The following is a 20648-nucleotide window of genomic DNA, read 5'->3' as shown; positions in this document are numbered from 1 at the left end:
CGGGGATACAGAACTTCAGGTCAACGCCGATCACCACATCACAGAGGTCTTGAGCCTATGTGACGGTGAATTGGCTCTTGTTCTCATTCCGGAAGTTCCTGTCTGGTACCTCCCCGGATATGACATGTTCAGTTAGTGTTCTGCATGTAGTGCTGGCCGAGCTGATCCTCTGGCGAACCTCAGTGCATCTGGTAAATGCATCAAGAATATATCACAACATGTATGCATTGTCACCTGCTGCTGTTGGCAGCAGTCCTACAAAGTTTACAGACACTGTCTGCCTAGGATAGCTGACCCTCGGCCTCTGTGGGAGATCACCCTTCTTTTGTGGGGCACACTCTCATCCTTATGGTTTAGTACCACTCAGCCATCCCACCATCATCTGCATGGCTCCTATGAACATGGACGCACAAGCTACATCCTGTGCATGTGTAAACATCTGTTTCCACAGAACCCCATGAAGGACAAAGCATAGCTCAAATTCGTGGCACAACCATAACTGGTTAAACTTATTTTAAAAAAAGGAAATGATTGGAGGCCAGTATCGCCAATCACATCTGTAAAGCACAAGCCTAGTATGTGTCACTATTAGGAGTTAGTATGAGGACACGGATTACTGCACGGATATATTATTTCCCACATCCTACATAGAGTCATATAAGATAAAAACATTCAACAGCACTCGCGTGGCTGGGGTTCCAGCGGAAATAGCACGCAGCTTTCAAGAAACAACTGAAACACTTTCTCCTAGTTAACATATTATCGAACACCACTTCCCCTAAGTGTCTGAGTGAAGTTTCATTCGGCTGTAGGCTGCAGGACGCCTTTTCACTATGACTGAACCTGCTGGCTCCTGTATATTTGCTCTTATTCTACAGACTTATTGTAACTTGTCACCTACTGAGCTTTTCTTCTCTCATTGCCTCTCCCCTCTCGCCCTGTTGTCTTCCCTGCTTTTCTCGATTGATCTTTTCTTTGTATATTATTATTATTTGCTGTCATATAAAAAATAATCTGAGTAAATAAATAAATAAAATCATTCCTGTGTGGCTGTCACTCGTGGAGGTGTGTCTGTCACCTGCTGAGGCTACTGTTGTCAAGAGTGTGCACAGGTCATCTAGGGGCCTCCAGCTGCTTCATCATTACATCTTCGCCAATCCTCATCCACAAGTTGCCACTGGTCATCATCCCAGTCCATCATGGTCAGATCCTTCTCCGCTCTATCCCACATGTGTCCACAGGTCATGGTTCTGCACATTTTCTATGTAGGGGGCCCCCACGCTGCTTCATCCTTAGATCCTCCTCAACCCTAGCCTGCATGTGTCCACAAGTCATGGTTCTACACATCATCTCTGTTGGGGTCCTCCAGGTTGCTTCATCCTTAAATCCTCCTCACCTCTAGCCCACATGTGTCCACAGGTCATGATTCTGGACTTTGTCTATGTAGGGAGCATTCAGGCTGCTTCATCCTTAGATCCTCCTCACCTCTTAGTTTCACAACTTAGCGCCAACGCAGGCCCCCTTGCTCCAGATTGCAAGGGGGTCTGCAAGCAGGGAGGTTTGTTTATGTACAGGAAGGTGTCCCTTCCTGCACATAAACAAACCTAAAATGCAAGTTTTTAACTTACATGTGTGCTGCTTCATGCAGCACACATGTAAGTTACAAAACGGCATTTAAAAAAAAAAGGTTTCTGTATGTACAGGAAGGGACACCTTTCTGTAAGTTCATAAACAAACCATGGCATTTTGCATTTTGTGTTGCACAAGGCAGCACACATGGAAAATGCAAAAACAAGGAGAAATAAAACAATTCTCCTCGTACTGCCAACTTAAGACCAGGGTTTTCCTAGTCTTAAATTTGGCGTTAGCTCCTATTTACGCTGCCCTTGTGAATAGGGGTCAGCATAAATATCAATGGGTGTTGCGGTGGAACGCCCACCAGAACACCCACTACACGTGAAAATGCCCCAGTGTCTTTAGGATCAGGTCAGACAAGTTCACATGGGTAGCGAGGCCCCATCTCAGTCCTCAGCCCAAATCCGGCAACTAAGTTAAAGGATACCCTGTTTTCCATAAATCAGTAGCCCATCAGTCGGATAGAAGGATTACGGGAGAGGAGTTGGAGGGATTAGGGGAGAGGAGTTGGCCTAACGGCTAGGGCGCTCGACCTCGGACCTGGGGATCTGGGTTCGAGACTCGGTAACGACGCCAAAACCTCCTGTGATTCTGGGCAAATCACTTAATCTCCCCGTGCCTAAAATGAAAGTGTGTCCTCATGTAACGTAACTGGAAAATATGTAAAGCGCTCTGATACCTGATTCGGTTTGGGTCTAGTTCGCGCTATATAAAACTCTGCAAAAAAAACAAAAAAAAAAAACAATGTGCAACACAAGCAAGGGGAACAACCCACCAAAGCAGATGCCAGGCCGATGGAGTAACCCTGGGTGGGAAAGATCTTGCAGGGAGCGAGGGCCATGGAGGCTCCCTGCCTTTGGATGTAGCCATGTCTGCCGAATTTCCTATTTGCAGTAACCTAGATAGCTTGAAAATAAACTCAAACAAACTGAGAATCATGCGAGGCGTCCAAATATCAGGTTTTCTGGTATACCGGAGGGCAGTGAGTACTCGGTCCAGAGTGTGTACCAGCTAATAGATTAATTGATTAGGAAGTATATTCTTACAGAAGCGCCTGTGGATCTTACAATTATGAGTGCATTTAGGGTTCCAGAGCATCACTCTGCAGACATGAGATATCCACAAACAATCTTGGTTATATTCTCAGGTTATAGAATTAAAGAACAGATTCTGACCTAAGCAATTCAAAGAAAGTCAGTTCCTCTGGTGTGTAATACTTATATGAGGGTGCTCTCGAATGAGTCCATCACGGCCACATGACAGCGAAAAACGTTTCAAGGACTGGCTCGAGAATTTACACAGATGGTCAATTTTATATTTTCATGGTAGTTAAGGAGTTAACAGGTAGATTCATCAACACAAATTGCAATCGCAATAGCTGCGAAACAGCTATTGCGATCGCAATTTCCTGATCCGCAATTCATGAAAAGAAAAGTAACCAAATTGCAAAATCGCAAAATATATTTTGCGACTTCGCAAATAAATTCGCAGAATCAAGGTGGAACCCCCTTTGCGATTCTGTATTTGCAATTTCCTATTGATTCTGCGATTCCCTTTGCGAAGTCGCAAAATAATCGCAAATGAAATGCATGAAAAATCGCAAATAGCGAAAAAGTTGAAAATCATCACTATTTGTGAGGCGCAATTTAAGGAGAACCCAAACCAGGTGGTAACCATAAAGTTAAAAAAAAAGAGAAATTCCTAACTAGCTACAGGTGCGGGGCTGAACAAACACACTTAAGGAGACACAGTAGGAGCATGAGGACATTCACAATGCCAGGACTCTACATGGTGGTAAGGCGGCGAAGGCTCCAGGCTGCAGCTAGGAAGACATCACACTCCTGGGCCAGACAGAGGAGGAAATCTACTCAAAGTACAGGCTGAATGGGGCAATGATTACCAAGCTCATCCAGGACCTTGACCCGCTGATGCAGCACCCAACGAGGAGGACCAATGCCATGCCCACCCATATCCAGGTCTTGTGCTGCCTGCACCTCCTGGCCTCAGGAAGCTTCCAGGGGATAGTTGCAGTTGCAGGGGGGATGTCCCAGAGCACACTGTCTCGCTGCCTGAGGAGTTTCCTGGAGGCCATGCTGACCCGGCTACACCATTACATAACATTCCCAACCACCCAACAGGACTTGAATCAAACCAAGCTACAATTTTACAACATTCCGCAATTCCCCCATGTAATTGGTTGCATTGACTGTACCCACATCCACATCTGCCCACCCACTGAGACAGAAAACATGTACCGGAACCGCAAGTCCTACCACTCACTGAACATCCAGATGGTCTGCAACGCAAAGACAATCATCACAGACATAGTGGCACAATACCCGGGGAGTACGCATGATTCCTTCATATTCCGGCACAGCGGCATGCACACACGCCTGGCCAGGGGCGACTTTGGCGAAGGACACCTTCTAGGTAAGTACACATGACAACAAACAGTACAACAAGACCATGTAGCTGCGCATAACAGGCACTCACCCTCTGCTCCTTTCATTCAGGTGACAGCGCATACGTCCTCCGTGAGTACCTCCTCACCCCATACCTGAACCCTGCCACACCACAGCAACGGCATTACAATACTGCACACATTCGGACTGGAAAGAGAAGTGGAGAAGTGTGGCTCACTGGCTAGAAGCGGCAGACCCTGAAGCAGAGGTCGGCCCGGGACCAGGGTTCAATTCCCGTCGCGGCAGGGTCTTGGGTCAATGTCCGCGGACTCGATAATTCTCGCCTAGCTGCCAAAGCTAACCATGGGTCCCACTCTGCAACTCTGGGCAATAGCTTGCTTAATCTCCACAACGGCCCTATCAGCGCCGGGGATACCTGGCTTCACCTTGGGGGTGCCCAGGAGGGACCATCTCACAGGGAAAGCCAGGACGGGTTCCCCAGCGGTATACAGCACCAGGACACTGCGTGATGGAATAACAGTGCACTTTACAAGTATACATTTACATTTACAAATTGCATTGAGCGGACATTTGGCCTTTTAAAGAGCAGATTCCGCATCCCACACAAGACTGGTGGGGCCCTCAAATACCAGCCTGAGGTCTGCTGGCGCATCGTGGCCATGTGTGCAATACTCCACAATATTGCTACCAAGCGGAGGATACCTGTGGAGATCTCTGGCGGTGAGTCGGAAGGGGACAACCGCCCACCTGCACATGTGCATCATGCATGCGGGGAAAACCCTGCTGAAGGACACAGGCGCTGCAACCATATCACAATGAACTGTTTCTAGTGCACCCATTCCCCTCACACAACACTGCACTCATGCATGACGAATGAAATAATGACATGAGTCGGATTAACTTGTGACTATAAATTATTATTGTTATTTTCACAATAATGTGTATTTCAATTTTTTTCAATTTACAAGAGAACTGTATTCCCTCATACAGCCTTGTTAGACCTGGCATCTTTGGCGTGGTTTCCCCCTATCTTTTTGCCTCTACCTCCTTTATTTTGGATGCTGTGCTGGATTTCGTTTTTGCTGGTTTATATGCTTTGGACACTCTGCCACTGCTGATCAGTGCCAGAGTGTAAGTGCTCCCTATGTAAATTTTTATTCTGATTGGATATACGTGTTTGGCATATTTGTATCACCATGAAGTCCCTAGTAAAGTGCACTGGGTGTGCCAGGGCTGGTGATGACAGATGCTACTAGTGGGCCTGCAGCACTGATTGTGCCACCCACATGAGTAGCCCTAAAATGGTGTCTCAGGCCTGCCACTGCGGTACCTGTGTGCAGTTTAGAAACTACCATGTCCTCCTGGTCAGTGTCTCCACTGACCAGGCCTAACCCTTCCCTTTTTGTGCACATCAGTCACCCCTACGGAAAGCCCATGGTACCCCCCTGGGCAGGGTGCAGTGTATGTAAAAGGTAGAGCATGTACTAGTGCAGGTAACATGCTCTGATAGTGAATGGCAGCCATTTTCGTTTTCCACTATTGTAAGGCTATCTTGCTCCATAGATTAACATGGGGGATGCTGGCTACAGTGGTTAACAGCATTTCTTCCCATAGGAACAAGATAGGACATAAGTATCTAGTATCCCTGAACTTAGAATTTAATAACACATCTTTTATGAAAGGTTGTTTTTAAACCCTGTGTTTGAGAACAGCACTTTTAGAAAGTTGCTGTCCTCTTGTCTGACCCTTCTGTGTGCCTGGGTCTTTTTGTGTATTGACTGTCTGGTTTGAGAGTGACAGGGGCTGGGGATTCCCCAGGAGGCTGGCTGAGTCAGCCCTAGGCTGAATGACTGCATTTGCAACTGGAGTGGTGGGAGGAGTTAGCACCTGGGCCTGAATAGGGCTGTGCCTGCCTTCCACAATGCTGGCTCCACCTCCTGCTGGGTGGCTGACGACCTTGCCACTCACTCTGAAAGGGTAAGTAGAAGCCAGCAAAACCAAGTACTCAGGAAACACCCAGAACTGGTTCAAACCGGGCTCAGGGCCCACATGCACAGAGAGAACAAAGACTTTAGGGGTATAAGTACAGGACCCCTGGCAACAGAAAATTAGATCATCCTGGAATCAAGAAGGAACCTCTACCAAGGAGAAAGCTGACTCTGAAGAAGGAAGACTGTCCTGCTGTTGCTCTGCTGGACTGACCTGCTGTTGCTTTGCTGCCAAGGAGAGGGGAAGGACTTTGCTTTGTGCTGTGTCCTCTTTCTTGAAGGAATCTCCAAGGGCCTGAGAAGAGCTGGCTCCCTGTTCTGAAGTCCCAGGAACAAAAGGACTTCACCCCCAGCTTCCCTAAACTCTGCTGAGAGAGTTCTGTCCTTCCTAGAGTGCTTGATCCAGTTGTGGGGCCTCTGGAAGTTGTACCTGTGCTGGGAAGCTGAAACTAAGCTTCAGAGACTTTTGAAATTGAAAAGTGTCGTATCGCTCGCTTGCGGAGAGCATCCCCGACAGTGCGAGAAGTTTCCTGCCGCTACGAAGGTCGAGATCGTCGCAGCGCCTGACGCTGCTGCCAGAGCCGTCGCATCCTTCGTTTGCGGGACCCACCAGACCGGTGCGGGAAAGTCGAACATCGCTGCGAGTATCGTCGCAGAGCCTGTTGTCGGTGGGGGAGATCGCCACACCGCTTGCTTGCGGACCGCATGACGTCGCTGCGAGCATCGTCTCAGAATCATCGCATCGAGGAGCTGCGAGAGAGAGGATCACCGCTGGATCGCGCATCGTCGCCCCGTAGATCGTCGCAGCCCCTACAAGATCGTCGCACCGGAATCCATACAAGTGGCCTTCCTCCCCATACAGACCGGGTTCGTCGCAACACGCCCGCTGCTGCAGCGGGGCTGTCGCAAACGCCTCCCCAGGGTCTCAGGAGCAACGCATCGCTTGTTTTCCACCGCACCAGCTTCTGCTTTTGGAACTTTGATGCAACTAAAAGGTACTGTGAGTAAACGTGACGCAACTGCGAGCTTTTCACACATCTGTGGTTTATTTTATCGCAACCTGAAGAATTTTAACGCAAACCTTAAGAACTCTTTTGAAACCATATTCTTGAACTGTGTATGTTGGATTTTTGTCGTTTTGGTCTTGTTTAGTTTAGATTAAATACCTTTATTTTTCTAAACTGTTGTGGAGTCAGTTTGTGGTGTTTTCACTGTGTTACTGTGAGTGTTGGTACAAATACTTTACGCCTTGCCTCTGGTTAAATTTGCAAAAAACACAGTTGATGGACAGAATGTAGAACAATGTCATACATTCACGCCAGTACAAGGATCTGGGCCTAAATCCATCGTTTTTTTTCACTCCACACCACCCTGGGTTAGATACTGGCTATATGCAAATCAGCTCTGACCCTGTGCCTCATAGGAACAGTCCAGTCCGAACTTCCAAGCCATGTCTTTCCCAGACCGGAATAAAGCATCCAAGGACCGGTTTCTGGCTATCAGCCTTCATCAGCCTGGATAGCTTGACTCCAGTGGTGTGGAGAGCCTGGGACTCACGTCTGAGCATACCCAGCCCACTCGGGGTGAAATTTGCAAAAAACACAGTTGATGGACAGAATGTAGAACAATGTCATACATTCACCCCAGTACAAGGATCTGGGCCTAAATCCATCGTTTTTTTTCACTCCACACCACCCTGGGTTAGACACTGGCTATATGCAAATCAGCTCTGACCCTGTGCCTCATGGGAACAGTCCAGTCCGAACTACCAAGCCATGTCTTTCCCAGACCGGAATAAAGCATCCAAGGACCGGTTTCTGGCTATCAGCCTTCATCAGCCTGGATAGCTTGACTCCAGTGGTGTGGAGAGCCTGGGACTCACGTCTGAGCATACCCAGCCCACTCGGGGTGAAATTTGCAAAAAACACAGTTGATGGACAGAATGTAGAACAATGTCATACATTCACCCCAGTACAAGGCTCTGGGCCTAAATCCATCATTTTTTTGCACTCCAGACCACCCTGGGTTAGACACTGGCTATATGCAAATCAGCTCTGACCCTGTGCCTCATGGGAACAGTCCAGTCCGAACTACCAAGCCATGTCTTTCCCAGACCAGAATAAAGCATCCAAGGACCGGTTTCTGGCTATCAGCCTTCATCAGCCTGGATAGCTTGACTCCAGTGGTGTGGAGAGCCTGGGACTCACGTCTGAGCATACCCAGCCCACTCGGGGTGAAATTTGCAAAAAACACAGTTGATGGACAGAATGTAGAACAATGTCATACATTCACCCCAGTACAAGGCTCTGGGCCTAAATCCATCATTTTTTTGCACTCCAGACCACCCTGGGTTAGACACTGGCTATATGCAAATCAGCTCTGACCCTGTGCCTCATGGGAACAGTCCAGTCCGAACTACCAAGCCATGTCTTTCCCAGACCAGAATAAAGCATCCAAGGACCGGTTTCTGGCTATCAGCCTTCATCAGCCTGGATAGCTTGACTCCAGTGGTGTGGAGAGCCTGGGACTCACGTCTGAGCATACCCAGCCCACTCGGGGTGAAATTTGCAAAAAACACAGTTGATGGACAGAATGTAGAACAATGTCATACATTCATCCCAGTACAATGATCTGGGCCTAAATCCATCGTTTTTTTGCACTCCACACCACCCTGGGTTAGACACTGGCTATATGCAAATCAGCTCTGACCCTGTGCCTCATGGGAACAGTCCAGTCCGCTAGCAAGCCATGTCTTTCCCAGACCGGAATAAAGCATCCAAGGACCGGTTTCTGGCTGTCAGCCTTCATCAGCCTGGATAGCTTGACTCCAGTGGTGTGGAGAGCCTGGGACTCACGTCTGAGCATACCCAGCCCACTCGGGGTGAAATTTGCAAAAAACACAGTTGATGGACAGAATGTAGAACAATGTCATACATTCACCCCAGTACAAGGATCTCGGCCTAAATCCATCGTTTTTTTGCACTCCACACCACCCTGGGTTAGACACTGGCTATATGCAAATCAGCTCTGACCCTGTGCCTCATGGGAACAGTCCAGTCCGAACTACCAAGCCATGTCTTTCCCAGACCGGAATAAAGCATCCAAGGACCGGTTTCTGGCTATCCTCTGGTTAGCCTAGACTGCTCTTGCCAAGCTACCTATAGGGTGAGCCGGGGTCATCTCAGAGGGTTATCTCCTTGCCCTGACTAGAAGCAAGGGTCCCTATTTGGACTGTGGTACCTACCTCTGCCAACTAGAGACCCCCAGTTCTAACATTGGTGGTCAGGCGGTGGGATTTGAACTTGTATTTGTACTTGACCCACAGTAATTGGTGTACATCACTAGTGAGTGCAGACCACTACGCCACCGCATACTACTGGTTTTTGATTTTTCTATTTTTGGGTAACTCTTCTAATACATCATGTCTTTGAATGGGAAGGCACCCAGTAAGGAAGCAGAATTAGAGTTTTGCATTGGAGATTTGTATTCATACAAAGTTGAGCAACTTAGGAAATTCTGCCTTGAGTTTGAGTGCCCCATAAAGAGCGCCTGCAGAAAGGAGGAGCTGCAAAGAATCTTGAAGGCCCATTGGGAGGCACAAGATGGAAATGATGGTTACCAGCGGCAGGGACAGGCTGCTGTGACTCGAAGTGCCCTCACTGGCATCATCCCCCCCACTTGCTTGGCCATGGCGAGATGCCTGCAGACTCTGCACAGCTGTGGTGACTTGCTCAAGGGACCTGGCAACGTCCTGGCAGCATTGCACCATCTGGATCTGCATTGCAAGAGAGCGGCGCGAAAGTTGGGAGTTGGCATGTCCTATGAGATGGTTAGATCTCGTGTATGCTGACAGGCAGGTCAGCAGCAGGCGGTGGCGGCGGCGGGTAATATCCTGCTGGGACACCAGGATCTGGCTGTTCCCACGGACAGCTGCAGTCATGAACTACATGCATTCTGTGAGGCTGGCCCACATCCATCCTCCATCTTGTGAGTTGCAGCCTACATGTGCCCTAGATTGCAGATTGCAGTGAGCAGAGTCCAGGAAGTGGTAAGGAGACAGACTAGTGCTGTCTCTTCCCAAGACAAAAAGATGTTTAAAAAACAATTTTCATTTTCTGTGTTTACTGTCTATGCCTGTGGCTGTTACAGTTAAAAATTGTGTTTTTAGCCTGCCTGTAATTGCATATTTTATCACCTGTGTTGTGTTTTAAATGTGTGGTTTTCCCTGCCCATGATTGCTTTCATTTAGTGTGTTGAATTGTGGGATTTGCAGTCCAACCTCTGTAGTTTGTCCCTCTCATTCCTTGGTGACAAATCTGTTTTCCCTCCAAATTTCTCCTTTGCTCTGTGCTTAGGCCTGTGTGCTCAAACAGTGCAACCCCAGCCACCATTTTGTGCTCACAAGCCAGTGAGGCCAGCCCCCTGCCTTCCCCCCCCCCCCCCAGCAACAGGGATTTTTTACATCAGAGGGTGCTACTGTGAGCTGCTTAAACTGTATTTACTGGTGCCTGTGCACTTCGTTTTTTGGCCAGCAGGGGGAGTAAAGCTTTATTTCAAACAGTATTGTTAGATTTCGAGTTAGTGAAGCCTTTACCTGTTGAAGTCCAAAGTTGTGGATTGAGCCTGTCTGTCTCCTGGGAGATTTTGAACAGTAGCAAGCAGCTGCCCAGACCCCACCCCCAGGCCAGCAGCCCATTGGCTATTCAGCTACCAGGCAGGTCTGAGCCCTCCTCTCACACCTGCCCAGGCCCCTTGAGGCTTTGCTGGGTGGACCCCAAATCACTCTCCTCCATCTAGTGAGTTGCAGCCTACATGTGCCCCAGATTGCAGATTGCAGTGAGCAGAGTCCAGGAAGTGGTAAGGAGACAGACTAGTGCTGTCTCTTCCCAAGACAAAAAGTTGTTTAAAAAACGATTTTCATTTTCTGTGTTTACTGTCTATGCCTGTGGCTGTTACAGTTAAAAATTGTATTTTAGCCTGCCTGTAATTGCATATTTTATCACCCGTGTTGTGTTTTAAATGTGTGGTTTTCCCTGCCCATGATTGCTTTCATTTAGTGTGTTGAATTGTGGGATTTGCAGTCCAACCTCAGTAGTTTGTCCCTCTCATTCCTTGGTGATAAATCTGTTTTCCCTCCAAATTTCTCCTTTGCTCTGTGCTTAGGCCTGTGTGCTCAAACAGTGCACCCCCAGCCACCATTTTGTGCTCACAAGCCAGTGAGGCCAGCCCCCCTGCCTCCCCCCCCAGCAACAGGGATTTTCTACATCAGAGGGTGCTTTGGCTGCTTGGAATTGTGTTGGGACTAGTGGTAGGGCTAAGGCATTTATTGGATGTTGAGATCAGGGTTTTTTGAACTGATTGTTTCCTTGGACTAGGGCTAAGATTGGCTGTAAGGTCCTGGTCTCCTATTGGTTCTAGATGTTAGGGCTAGTGTTGTGATTGGATAGTGTTAGGGCTAGGGTTCCCATTGGCTGAAGGGGTCACCTGATTACAAGGGCTACAAGAAAGGCCAGGCTTGGGGCGTCTCTGCCCGGGCGTCGAGGCTAAGGGTGGAGAGGACAAGGGTAGTTGCCTGTTTGGGCCTGTGTGAGACTGGTTGGGACTAGGGCCAGAAATGCTGCCCTCTGACTCCTTCCCTCCAAAACTCCTTTTTACTCATCCATAAGCCTCTTCCTACTGCTAAGACTTATAAAAAATAAAATAATCCTTCACTCTTTTATCCCTCCACTATCCTTTTTCAATCAAAATTAACAGACTAACATGTTCACTTCTCAAATTCCATATTCCATATTCAACTATACTAATAACTGAATCACATATCTACTACTCAAATTACTTCATATTTATACTATACTAATTTTCAACAGAAATCCTTTATGGGTTCCGGAGTGGCGTGCTACTCGCCAGAAAAGCGCTTCAACACCCATCAGGGGTAACAAGTGCTATATGAATGCTAATCTTTCTTACCCTTTTATCCATCTGCTATCCTTCTCACTCCAAGTAACAGACTAATATCCACCACTGAAATTACCTCATATTTCACCATATTAATTCACCGCTAATCCTTTATAGGCTCCCTGAATAGCATGCGTCAACAAGCGAGCGATAAATAAATACAAACCTTTATCCTACTCTATCCTTCTGCTATAATTCCAAATCCAAATAACTGACTAACCTATCTACCACTTAAATTGTACTTGCATGTTTCACTATACTAATTCAACACTAATCCTCTGTGGGTCCCGGAGTAGCGTGCTACCCGCCAAAAAAGCGCTTCGACGCCTCGTCAGGGGTAGTAAGCGCTATATAAATGCAATTACAATACAATACAATACAATACATTTCGCACAGTCTTATTTAGCTGCAGGTGGATGGCTGCCAAGTGCCGTGCCTGCTGCTGGTGTACTGAAGCATCCGGCGTTCTATGGCCAGCCCAGGATCCCGGACATGTACCCCCCTGCCAGCGCGTGTTGAGACTTCGCGCTGCTGCCTCATCAGTCCGCTGGACTGGGATCGCACAGTGGCTGTGCGCCATGTCTGCCTCCTGGGTGGTGGTGTTGTGGCCTGTACCACTGCCATGGGTGTCACATTGGTTGTTTGCTGGGCTCCTGTGGCTGCAGGGATGGCCCTGTCCACATGGGGAGGTGGTGGTTATGCTGCTGCTGGCTGTGATGGTCCGGGCCGTGGGGCAGGATGGCCCTCTCCCTCGGTGTCCTCAGGGTACTCCTCTATGTGTAGGGCCTCGCTGTCGATGCTAGGTTGTTCAGACGCACCTGTGATGTAAATGTGTGCATGATTAATGATATGTATCTTGCACATGGGATGTTGCTACATGCATACAGGCTTGCATTCCCTGATTGGCTTTAGGAATAACTTTCACTAGACAGGTCTGGTTGTGTGTGGCTATCCGGGAATTGTGGTCACACTACAGGTCCCACAATGCAATAGGGCATTTCAGGTGTGCATGGCATGCATTACTGGGGTTATCAAATGGATAGCTCTGGAGTCATGGGCATTGTGAGGGGACGGGGTCGCAGTCGCATGGCATTTACCTTGGGATTGTTGGGTGGGTCGGGAGGAGTCTAGCCGGGTGACCCCCACGCAGGCTGCAGGATTGAGGGTGTCCTCCACCAGGTCTTCCAGTGAAGTGTTGGGTGCAACAGTGGGCTCTCCTCCTCCGGTGGAAAGTCGCTTCTCCAGCCTCTCAGCGATGCGTTCTTTGGCACGCCCTCTGAGGTCGTACCACCTCTTTTTTTAGATCGTCGATGGAGCGCTGGGTCACTCCGACTGAATTCACCTTTGCGTGGATGCGCAGCCAAAGGCATCTCTTGTCGGCCTCAGGCACCCTCCGGGACTCCTTTCTGAACAGGCGGTCATGGTCCTTTGAGATTCCCTTAATGAGGTACTCCAGTTCCTACTCTGAGAATTTTATTTTCCTCTTTCTGCCTGGTGCACTGCTCCCTGCTGCTTCCTGGGCCATTTTCAGTTGTTCTTTGTGTCCTGGTGTGGTGCTGCAGGAAGTCTGTTGTGGAGCTCTGGGCTGTGCTGCTTCCACTCTCAGGCTCTGTGTTCTGAATGAAGGAGGCTACTGCCTACTTCCTGGTTGTGATGTCATCATTGTGCTCAAAATGCGACTTCCCGTTTTTGCGATCTCGCAATTAGCGAGATCGCAATTTGCAATTTCGGTAATTGCGAGTTCGCAATTTCTACATGAAAAATGGACGATTCTGCGATTTTGCGAAACTCGCAATCGGCAATTGCGGCCAATTGCGATTTGCTTTTTTTCCTCGCATTTCTTGATGCATCCCATTCTACGAATTCTAAATTGCGATTCGGTATTTTTCGCAATTTAGAATTCGCAGAATATGGGCTTGATGCATCTGGGGGAATGTCTCCACTCTTAATTAAGACAGGAGTTCTTCGGTGTAGAGGGAGACATGAAGCACTCTGCTCTTTTGTTTGTGCAGTTCCTTTCTTGGAGCCTGTCAGGCTGGGTATTTTAATGGGGAAACCTGTCAGCTAGTGGTGGAGTGGGCGCAAGGTAACCCTAAAATCTTACACCCCAAAAGTCACCTCAATAACACTCCCACAGGTGGGTGGATTGGGGGCGGAGTTAAACCTTAATTTCATGAAGCAATGTGTTCCAAGATAAGGTGCTAAACAGCACAACAAAAATGCAGTTAATTGAGAAAGGACTAACTCAATAAGTGAGTGCTTGAGTGGAATGTTATGTTATGTTATGTTAAGCATTTTGTAAAGCGCAACAGCTGCCCAAGCGACAGGGCGTCCCGGCGCTAGAACCAACATAACCAACTAGGAGGAAGAAGAAGACCTACAGGGGGGGGAAAAGATGAGTTTTGATAGCTTTGCGGAAAGCTAGGAGGTTGTCGATGCAGCGGATGTGGGGGGGGGAGGGAATTCCATAACTTGAATGAGAAAATAGAAGGTTTTATTTAAAAATTCAAAAGGTAAAATACATGAAAATTGCAATGCAGGTGCATAAGTCATCGCCATCAATGCTCTCAGTGAGGAGACAATACCGAATAATAGACAAAATCAAAGATAGACGGAGCCCCAAATGAATAGTAAAATCATTAAGAAATTGGTCAGAGTCCCGAGCAGCATCGGACAGGTCTCATAGGAGATCTGTCTGACCCCTAAATTGAGGGGTTATATAGGAAATGTTACCATAGACAAGCATGGAAAATACAGATTCATTATGGTGTGAGCAAAAGAAAGACAATGTCAACAAATTAGAACGTTGAATTAATAAGCATCATTCAGCCATACCACCTAAGCATTATTCCACTGCATGCTCCCTATGACCTCAAGTCATCCGGAGGTGTCAGAACAAACTAGTTACAAAAACAACAGTGTATGGTTATGAATAAATGTAATACCACATGCAAGCTGAAGGACCTTGAAAAAAGATATAATACTTAGCCCATACTGCTACAGAGTCTTCTTTGAGAACAGTGTCAATAGGAAAAAATGAAACATGACTTGCTTGGATATGTACAACTGAAATAATAAACAGAGCACAAACGGGATGAGACGTCCAGTTTGAGCAAGATGGCTTTGAGGCCTATAAGTCAAATAAATGCACTTTAACAGGTCATATCAAATTTATTTCAAAGACAGTAGTATCATATACGTGCATTCAATAGCAGATTAATATTCTGAATAATGTTAATAATGCACAGTTTTGATTAATTCACAAAAGCTTCCACAGTGGTGAAGTTCTTGAATAAAATGCATAATGTTCACACTCAAAGATTTCCAGCTGTTTAGTCGTTTGATGCATTTCCCTTCTTGGGAAGATGCTTTGCAGCAAAAAGCTATCCAGAGTTTAAGATGGCGGGCCACTGCCTCAGCAGTGTGGAGCACTCTCCTCTCCCATTATTCCATCTTTGGAGAGCCTAGTTTGGTGCACTGCATCTCATTTTGGGGCATATGTATGAAAGTTTGGTTTTGCAATTCTCAAATAGCGAATTTTAGAGAATTGCTCTTTGAGAATCGCAAAACGAGATGTATGTAGGATTTGCAAAAAGATTTGCAAATCCTACATATTCCTTAATTGAATTTCAAGGTTGCAAGGGTGTCAAAAGGACACCATGTTGCACCCCTGAAATAAGCATGGGTGCAAATGTGGCGCACATACATGCCCTTAGGGCATGTATGTGCTCCACATTGCACTTTGAAAAATGCACTTTGAAAAATGCCAAAAAAATGCATTTTTAAAGAAAACGCAAATTACCACCAACTTGAAGTTAGTGGTAGTTTGCGATTCCTTAAGGCCAAATTGCACTTTTTCTGAGCTTCTTACTGTGCATTTAAGGAATTGCAATTTGCGATTCCTTAAATGCAATCGCAAAATAGGGAATTGATTCCTTATTTTGCGAGGCAGTTTTTCATTCATACATACCACTAAGCCCAATTGCGATCACAAATGCCGAAATTCTGCGAATATCGCGTTTGAGATCGCAATTTGGAATGATACATATGGCCCTTTGTCTCAGCTTCCTGTGCAGCTTGGCTCCCGAGAGGTTCAGAGGAATCTTATTCCTGGCTATTGTATGCCCAACATCGTGAAGCATAAGGATACCAGAAAGTGTTAAAGAGGTTTGGTACTGTATCTTGAAGAGCAAATTTACCTACTAAAATATGTTAAATGGGAGTTGGGTTTCAAAAGATTGTAGTATGCAAGTGATTGTGATGTGATTTTTAAAGATTACGGAACCCATTCATTTTCTCATGTTCTCATTGGCAATGGATTTTTTTAAAAAATAAAAATTATTGATAGTGATATATGCACTGGTCGACATGCAGTGAATTTATTGTATGAAATGTCTACTTACTTTGCTCCAGTTAACATGCATATCTACAAGAGAGGTTGTACTAGAGTGCTATTTTATAGTTTTTCCATCAATCTTTATGTAAAATTACATACTTAATGATGTCTAGTCAGCAATTCTGTATATATATTTGGTAAAGTAAATCTGACTTCACCTATGATCTTTTCATACGAATTTGGTGTGGGTCAAAGGTTAGCAATGAAATGGATGTTATTTAATGTACTTGTCTCCACTGAGAGTGTGTTTTGCTGTATGTGTGAGTAGCCAAGTGTTGTGCTCGACTTACTCCAAAGCTGGACTGGAGCACATTTACATCTGTTTGCTACAGCAATTTGGAAGTATAGTTTGTGAATACCAATGGTCTTACTCTTTTGTGGGTGTGTGTTTGTATAAGAAAGTACCTTCCAAACCTCTCCTTACATTTTCCTAAATCCCTCCCATTTAGTAATTTAGTAGTAAGTATTCCCCATTTTGCAGTCGCTGTCACGCCCCCTTGTCCCTTCCACGTTTGCTAATGCAACAACGTGTGAGGCGATCTCACCACTGTGGAAACGTGTGGCGGAGATCTCTGCACAGAAAAATAGAAGAGACGCAGGTAGAGGTCGCCGGTCGTAGGTTTGGGAATAGTTCATGTAGTATGTGAGTAGTACTACTTTACGCACTAGTGTATGCACTACAAAATGCAGTTCGTGAATTGACCCTGTTATATTCCATGTGGAGTTTCCTTTCACAGCTCTGCAGACACAAAGTCACCAATCCCTCCCTACTCGCAGAACAGAAACCACATGTTTCCACCAGATTGCTGACAGAGGCTTTGAGTCATTTCTCATCAGTTTTTGACTGCAACCACTTTCACCCTCCTCTGCTCTCCAGTGTGTGGTCAACCAAGAGGCAAAGATAAAAGATCATGCTGTGGTATGAAAAGCACCTCCGCCGTATGTGGGTCGAGGGAAATATCCTGAAGGTAGATGCGCGTTGTGAAGGTGAGCGAGGGGAAGCCCCATAGAATGTAGGGGATATTCAGGTGAACATGGGCTGCAGGGAATTTTAAGAGCAGGAAGCAGTGACGAGAGGCTGCAGGCGCAGCGCCAATCCCTGCAAAGAAGCACATCAGAGGACATCCTTCTGGTGCAAAGAGAAGCTGCAGTGGTTTCTGTGGATGGAAAGACACACGCAAGAGAAGTCAAAGCAAAAGCACCTCAACTGGGCTAACTTTACAGAGGAAAGTACCAAACAACATTGCTGCAGCTCTGATGCTTAGTATTAACCAAAAACCAAGGGGCATATTATCAACGGCCAGCGATTATTATCACTGGCCGTGCTTAGCGATAATAATATTATCGCAGGCTATCACTGGAATTTATCGTCCTGGTAGAGCGTTATTAACAACACGTTTCTCCAGGGCGATAAAAATTCCAGAGATAGCGAGGTTATCGCCCTTTTGCAGGGAACATCGCTGGGTCAATCTGGAATTAATGCAAAAACATGTACCTCTGTAAAATGGAGCTATTTACGTTTTAGCAGAATCCATTTAAAGGTATAAAGTCTGATATGAGCAGTGAATGACATTCAGGTGCTGAAGCAGAAAAAGGAACCCATTACACTGATGTTTCATTCCTGTTACTGAATGATAATAAATTATTAATTGTATGACGTCTTTGGGAAATCTGTTCTCTTTAAGAGCATCCTGGTAGAAATAAATCTCTTGGATTAAGCCTGGACACTAACCTCTCCCTCAAGGAACACATTGGCAAATAAACAAAGATAGCCTGGTACCAGGTCTCTCTTCTAAAGAAAGTCAAACTGTTTTTTTCAGAAAGGGGTCTTAAAACTGCTGTTCATCTGTTTTAGTGACTATAATAGTTTGGAACATGAAGTCGCTACACATAGTACGCTGCTCACGTGGCTTTGTCTAGTCATTATCTGCAGCCATAGCTGAAGTGAAAAGAATAACAGTTTCCTAGGAAGGGAAAAATAGGGACACACTGGACAGATTACATTCGTTACAGGCCCCCACAGCTGATGACAGAGGAATGTCTAGCCCCATTGAAGCTTTGATGGCCTTGCAGGCTATCTCGACCGGCCGGCTGTAACCCCATGGTTTCTAATCTACCAGGTTGGTCTTCCATTGTGAAATCCATCTCATGTAGGGAACAATAGGGTCCGGCAAAACTTTCCTCTGAGAGAGATTTGTTGAAGAAGCTTCTTTCCATGCCTTGCCATTGGGAGAACCCCTTAAGGTGAGGAGGAGCGTGATGATGACTTGTTTATATGAAAACGTATTGCCTTATGTTCTGTATATTCCAATCCTGAACCTGACATTGATTCCAGTCCTGCTTCCCTCTGAGCCCAGTTTCTGTGTTCCTTCCATTGCACCAATTTGTCTTCTTGTGTGTTTATGTCATAATCCTGATTGTTATCGTTTGCAAGTGGGACAGTTAGACTCCGAGGTTTGTGCCTCTAGCATGGGGAACCACCCAGGTGATCTTATCCATAGAAGGTGCTGGGTTTCTTCTTGAACTCTGTAAGATTCATTTGCTTTTTGCTTCCTTTTAAGGTTCTTTTCACCTCACAGAGAGATGACTATCCAAAGAGTGTACAAACTATCATTTGTGATAGTTTGTCTTTTAGTTGCCTTGTACCCCTTGGTTGTAGTACTTGTGTTAGCTTATAATTTCCCTTTGCAGACTTTCCGTTCCCTGATTCAACCTGCTCCAGTCCTCAGCTTCTGTTGCGCCCTCCTTTCCAGCTTTCCTGTACTTAATTGTTTATGTTTGACTCTTCTCTGGAATTGCCTTCCCTTTCAGAGAAAACCCACCAGTTATCCATTGCTAGAAATGGGGGTCTCTAGTTGGCAGGGGTAGAAACATTTGTCCAAATAGGAACCCTTGCTTCTAGCCAGGGAAAGGGGGATACACACTTTAGATAAACCCTGCTCAACCCCTTGGTAGCTTGGCACGAGTAGAAAGTTTATGTGTAAAGTATTTGTACCAAGACTCACAGTAACACAGTGATAACAACACAAATGGACACCACACCAGTTTGGAAAAAATAAAGTATCTTTATCTAAATTTAACAAGACTAAAACAACAAAAATCCAACATACAAGTATTTAAGAAAAATTACATTCAAAAGGTTTTAGCAACTGAGCCCATAGAAAACTATGGATGTGTGATTTCTTGCAAAGTACCTGTCGTTGAGACAAAATTCACCAAGACAAACAGCTTCAGCCATGAGAAGCGTCTACAAATAAAGAGATACGGCGATTCCTGAGACCTTTGTGGATGCGATGCAACAGTTCCACTGGACACAGGGGAGCGGTGCGTTGGGTCCAGTCTGTAGGGGGAAGCGATGCGTCAATTCTGAGATGACTCCACTCCGCGGGTGATGTGTCAGGGAAAACTTGCTGCACAGGAATGATGCGTGGAAATCTGGGATGCGTCGGCGAACGATGCTGTGGCGTCGAATGGCGCTGCGCTGATTTCTTCAGCCGTGATCTCTCGATGCATCGATTCTTGCAGAGGCGATAGGCGCTGCATCGGTTTCAGCAGCGGCATTGCAGGGAGATTCTTCTCACACCAAGGTGTTGCGTCGGAAAAACTGTCGCAAGAAGAGCGATGCATCGATTTTCTTGTTGTTGCGTTGCTTTCTAGCTCCCAGCAGCAGAAACAACCTCCAGAGCCCCACACAGTCACAGGCACTCCTGGCAGGTCAGAACTCCCAGCATGGAAGCTCAGGGGAGCTCAGGATGAAGACTTTGTGTTCCTGAGACTTCAGAACAGAAAGCAAGCTCTACCCAAGCCCTTGGAGACTTTTCTCAAGCAGGGCACACAGCACACAGCAAAGTCCTTCTCCTTTCCTTGGCAGAAACAGCAACTGCAGGCTAACCCCAGACATGCAGCGAGGGCAGGACTTCTCCTCAGTTTCTCCAGCTCTACTCCTTGGCAAAGGTTCCTCTTTATTCCAGAAGTAATCTAAAGTTCCAGGGTTTTAGGTCTAATATTTATACCCCAAAATGTCTTTGTTCTCTTTGTGCAGAAAAGCCCTGTGCCCAGTCAAAACCAGTTCTGTCCTCTCTGGTGCAGCTTTCTGGCAGAAGGTGGAGACGGCATTGTGGAAAGCAGACCAGGCCCATTCAGGTGAAAGGAAATCTCCTCCCCCTACTCTAAATGCAACCCAGGTCTATTTCAGCCCAGCCCTGACTCATCAGGCTCTCTGGAGTCAGTGCTCCTCACCAGCCCCTGCCA

Source organism: Lissotriton helveticus, chromosome 5_1, assembly GCF_964261635.1.
Source record: "Lissotriton helveticus chromosome 5_1, aLisHel1.1, whole genome shotgun sequence".
NCBI lineage: Eukaryota > Metazoa > Chordata > Amphibia > Caudata > Salamandridae > Lissotriton > Lissotriton helveticus.
This window is presented reverse-complemented; position numbering follows the sequence as displayed.